Genomic DNA, 6,000 nt, shown 5'->3' on the forward strand with positions numbered 1-6,000 from the left:
GGCCAGAATGCGGGGAAGGCGCAATTCACCCTTGAAACGCGTAACTCAAGAACAGAGCACTTACCCATATTACAGATTTGTCATATACAGTACTGCGTGCGCAGCAGTTCACTGACATGGCGTTACTCGTCCAAAATATTGGCAGTAGCTTAGCTCAGCTGCCAGGACATACGTTGCGAGGGTTACATTTCCCTGGCTGAGCTAGTGGTCATTTAATGCTTCACAATAAGAGTTATTGGGTATACACATCTTTTATTCATTTTGCTTGACAGAGACGAATACTGCCCGAGGATCTGTGAAGTACCATGCAGCGGTATGAATTTTGTCTGTACAGTATTTCGATTTGGTAGTCTCCAAACGCAGTCTCATACATTGGATTACACACCGGTGTCAAGTCCATTTGGTGCCACAGTCTCTCGCACACACTACACATGTGTCCTAACGGATTGTTCACAAAGTCTGCAAATGTCCGGGTCGCAGTGCACTTTCGAAAACTCGAATGGAGTGATAAATCACACGACGTGCTTTCAGATCCTTCTGTTGGTTTCCGTTGACTGAACTCTTCCATAAGCCCCATTTCGGCTGTTATACTCCGTCTATTACGGTCAGTCTGGCATCACCGTTTGGCAAGCCGTTCCTCACTCTGTTCGGGCGTCTTCGCTGCTCTCTTCACCTTCTTACGCTCATTTTCTCTCTGACGTTTATTGCGGGCAGTCTGGCATCACCGTTTGGCGAGGCGTTCCTCTCTCTGTTCGGGCGTATTCGCAGTTCTCTTCGCCTTCTTACGCTCATTTTCGCTCTGCCGGCGGCTGCGTTCCTATGGAGGCGAAACGCAGAGACGTCCGTGTGCTGTGCGATGTCAGTGCACGTTAAAGATCCCCAGGTGATCGAAATTACTCCGTAGCCCGCCTCCACTACGGCTCCTCTTTCTCTCCCACCTTCCTCCCTTTCATTACAGCGCGGTTCTGGTGTCCACAGAGCAAATGTGAGAGATACTGCGCCTTTCCATTACGGTGAACCAATTTATTATTATTATTATTATTATTATTATTATTATTATTATTATTATTATTATTATTATTATTATTATTATTATTATTATTATTATTATTATTATTGCACTCTTCGTCTTGGCGTCTCTGCTTGGCAAGGCGTTCTTCTCTTTTTTGTTGGGGGGGTGGGGGGTGGGGATAAATAGCGCACACGACACGGGACAAAGAAGAAAACACACCACAAGCGCTTGTGCTTTCTTCCTGGTCCTGTGTCGTGTGCGCTATTTATTTTCCAATATGTTGTTCCAACTCCACTCAATTGTCAGTTTTGCTTCCGCTCTTCTCTTTGTTCGGGCGTCTAGGCTGTTCTGCCTCTTGGTGCCTCTGCTTGGCAAGACTTTCTTCTCTTTGTTCGAACGTCTTTGTCGCTCCGACAGTGGAGTCGGCACGCGGCCGCGAACTTTGATCTGATGTCATGCGCACCTGTTGCTCCTCACTGGTGTCCGAGCATGCGCACTAGTGGCGAAATGTGCTGCTGACTAGCGTAGCGTAGCTCTCGCTACAAAAGAAAGTTTAAAGGCACTCTGCGACACGCGAACGAAGCAGACAGGGTTTATGTCATTATCAAAAGTGCCGCCATCTCCCCGACCTCGAGAGAAACTTGCGATGCTGTGCGTGGGACTATGGTCGGAGTCTGGCGCCCTTAACCTCACCTAACCCACCCCCTTCCCCTCTAGGCCTCAGGTCACCATTATGAATAGAGGCTTATGAATGAATGAATGAATGAATGAATGAATGAATGAATGAATGAATGAATGAATGAATGAATGAATGAATGAATGAATGTCCCTATAACACCAAGGCCCCTATCATTATTCTTTCATTCCTGCACAATGGCGGCCGCAACGAGCTTCGTGCAAGCTTGAGTAGATGAAGCTGCTCTAGCCCCAACTACACGAGCTTGCACAAAGTGTAGCTCAGTGCAGCTTAAAAAGATAGTTTTTTTTTTTTTCGAAGCAATTTCTCATCGCTATCGTTCCGCTGTCTGCGCCATCACGCCCAAGAAAGTTATAATATAAAGGTACTTCGCATGCTTCAAAATATGCCAGTTATGAAGACTTCATCACCCACCAAGATGGTTCAGTGGTTCGATGCTCGGCCACTGAACCGGGGCACCCGGATTCGAACCCCGACCGCAGCGACCGAGTTTCGATGGAGGCGGAGCGCAGGCGCCCGTGTGCTGTGCATAGTTTATAAATTTGCTGTGCGATGTCGAGGCACGTTATATATCCCCAGTAGGTCGAAATTTAGACATAGTCCTCCACTATGTCGGCACACCTATCATTCTTATTAATTGCCTGCTTAGGCAACAGCACGAAAATGAAAATCAATAAGTACAATGCACTAATGGTTACATTAAAATTTTCCCAGGTGTGCCAGCTGGTTATCAAGAATACTCATCTAGCTCACTCACTGATGTTCACTTTGATCTTGATACACTTTTCTAATAAACGAAGCACTTTCAATAAAAAATTTATTTCTTCACGCGCCGACCTAATTGAGATCCGCATGACACACAGTCATTCTCGCCTTGCAGACTGTGAAGGCCCAAGATGCATGAACATATATCATGCGTCGCTATACCACGGCCCTCAGCACTTTCAACCAGGCAGTAACGAATCCCATATGTGGTCATGGGAAGATCTTTTTTGAGAGTTCGCAGTAGGATATCCCAATGAAAGATGGCCACCCAACAATTAGTAAACGCATGTTAAACTGTTTCAGGTTTTCTACACAACGAGCAGTAACTGTCGACAAGTCGAATGCTACCGCCGATGAGTTGGAAGTTGAACTGGTTGAACGTTGTACCAGTTCGCCTCAGTTCAAGTGTATGGTTCAGCGACTTTAGCCCATTTCGCTAAGCATCGTAGCATATAGGGCTAATATAGGAAGCTTGTACGAAGCAATGCATGCTGGGTAGTCCGCCATGTTGTCTCAACACAATAAGGCTGCAATGAATGGACCGAGCGCCTTGTCGCTTTCGGTGGTTCATCAAGCAGACATGCCGTTGATAGTGCGCAGACCCTACGTGCGTGCAAGATGTCAACAGATTCCTCAGGAACCTTACCAAAATAATTTTCCGGTTTCGGAGAGCACGAATAAACACGGAAGATGGTTAAATGTTAGTGACAGTTTTGAAGAAAAAGTGTGACAAAGTGTGCTACGTTATTTTTTAGTCAGTCAGTTTTTAACGTGTCTCGATAAATGTGCAAATCAAAAACTGACATACCCCAGAAAAAGTAGCTATCTGCTGGGTGCTTCTCTCAATTGCGACAGCTTCTCGTGGTGTTCGACATGCTGCCGCGCAGGCTACATGCCCTTTTAAATACTGCTGCTCAAATCATGCAAACATTTAAGCTGAATGCAGTCCTCAAACAGCACAATAGACGAACCGCGCGCAGCAGCAGACGACCAAAATGCCCCGTCTGCTCATACACGTCGCGTTCGCGGACGCCGGCGCCGTCCACGCTCGAATAAGCGTCGTGTGTGCACATTATCTGCTGTGTGCTTTTCGCAATCGCGATAGCTTTTCGTGTTGTCCGACATGCTACCAGGCTACATTCCCTTTTAAATACTCCTATTCAATTGGTATACAAGCTTTTAAGGTGTAGGCAGCACTCACCCAGGCAACAAACTGGCGTCCCAGTGATTCCTGTTATGGGAGATATGAGGTCGTATGGAAGTGCCGGGAACCAAATGAAACAAGGACAGACTTCACTGGGACATCTCAAATAATAACGCTGTGAGCATGCTTGGGGTGTTTTGGTAGCTTACTGGGACATTGCTTAGGACGCTTCCCTCGTCATATTGTTATTCTAGACCCTGCCTTTTGTAGGGGCCTTGTAAGAAGCATGTAACATTGCAATTATGATGTCCCCCAAAAATGCTTTCCCAGTTCTCCCTTATAAAAATATTTCTGAGCTTGTGTTGCTGATCTGAGCAGACGACATGCCATCTTTAATTTGTTTTGAGACCAGGTAGAGCTAGTGTGGACAGACAACGTCTTGCCGCCACGATGATTCCTGAATGAGGCGTGGCCCAGGACGCTTTCAGGCCATTGTTATAGCCAAGATCCGATGATTGAGGCCCAGGCATGCAACGCATAGCTTGAGCAGGGGTGATGTCCTCATGTGTGGTGGTGTCTTGGGTCGTTGGGGTCTTTGGTAGGCATCTCGGGTCAGTGGGGTGATCTGGTCAATCGCGTCTCTCGTCGTGTCTTGTGATCGTGTTGGTGGCATCACGGGTGAGTGAGGCCATTTGGTTGCGTTTCTCCTTCGTTGTGTCTTGTGGTCGGGGCAGGGGACGGGCCGAGGGAACGGCGAGATCACGTCGGGTCCGGCAAGCTTGGGAACAACCAGGCGATGCTTCTCAGGAACCCACTGCCAACGGCGCAAGCAGACACAGGTCCCGTGCATAAGCTCCGGGACAGGATGAGGAAAATTGTGAGCGTATCCAGCACCTCAAATGAAGATGTTACGAGGCGGCAAGCCGATGAACAACCAGATGATGACCGATGACGACAAGTTGAATTTAATGAATCCTGGCGGGCCTGGCGCGAGCACTCTAGCCCACGCGACTGCCCGCTTCTTTTTCGTCTATGACAATATTAAGGCGAAATCACTTATAGTTTAAAGAGTGGACAGGATTTGCGCTTCCGCAGAGGGTATCACACCATCGTTGTCGAGAAATGAATTAATTTATGAGTGAAGTATTATATGAGGTAGATGATGAAACAATGTGTCTGTGTGCAAAATTTCTTTGATGTGCAATAATTAGTTAAATTATTACAGACAAAAAGCCAACTAGACGACTTTTATCTAGGCAGACGAGCTTTCCCCTCCCGGATAAGAAATTAAGCCGCAGCCAATCAGTCACGTTACGCTTGCTCCAAACAAACTCTTACCCCAACCCCTGGCGCATGAAGCACATCGACCCAGACTACGACGGACAACATGTGTGTGAGCGGTGCAGTGACCGTGTAGACTTAAACCATATGCTGTGTGGTTGTGCCTCGAGCGACGCCTACGCCAAGAACAAGGAACGTTGGGACAAAGTGTTAAAAAGTGCTTCATTACATGATCAGCTTCGAGCTGTCCAGGAGACCCGTGCGGCGGCGGAGAGCTTCGGGCTCTCTGTGTCGACGTGGGAGTTGCCCTCTACACCTGGCGCCTAGCCGAGTGTCCTCCAGGACCCCTACTGTGGGAAATAAAGTTTTATCAAACCAAACCAACGTCAAAATAGCCAAGGAAGTGTGCAGATGTCAAAACAGCCACGGGCGTCAAAATTGTGCAAAAGCGTGAAAAAAAAGAGAAAAAGGAGCAAAAGAAAAGAAAAGAAGCAAATGAGTGCAAAGAGTCGCATGAAAGCGCCTTCAATGAATTTTTCAGGCAGAATTGAATTTCAATGGAAAAGTGGCCACCATAGTGGAGTGAAAATTTTCAGTATAATTATAGTTATTTTTGTATCGAATTCAAGTTGAAATTATGGGCTGCTTCGACACATATATATTTAGCTGAAAAAAAAAATTCGTGTCAATGTTCATATCAAAGCATAGAGCAGCGACCGCCTTGCGATGAGCGCTTACCTCAAGTACTCTGTCTGCACATGGATGTCCCGGTATGTGCAGGTATACTGGATTGCAGATCAGCAAAGTATTATTATTTTTATCGTTTCGTAGAGCACCAGCAGAGGCGGCCAGTTGTTAAACAGTTGGCAAGAGTTTTGGAGAAATGTGTGACAAAGTATGCTACGTCATTCCGGAGGCAATCTAAGCCACTAAAAATATGTGTTGGGAAGCCATATATACCGCCGACGGGCTCGTTATCTGTTGGGTGTTCCTCCGAAATCCTACAAGCTTCTCTTGTAGCCAGATATTCTGTCATGTGCATGGAAGGTGCTTGCTAGTAACGGTCACTCAAGGTGCGCAGTCTAGGGAAAACTTTGACCC

Source organism: Amblyomma maculatum, chromosome 1, assembly GCF_055883805.1.
Source record: "Amblyomma maculatum isolate TAMU_Amacu chromosome 1, ASM5588380v1, whole genome shotgun sequence".
NCBI lineage: Eukaryota > Metazoa > Arthropoda > Arachnida > Ixodida > Ixodidae > Amblyomma > Amblyomma maculatum.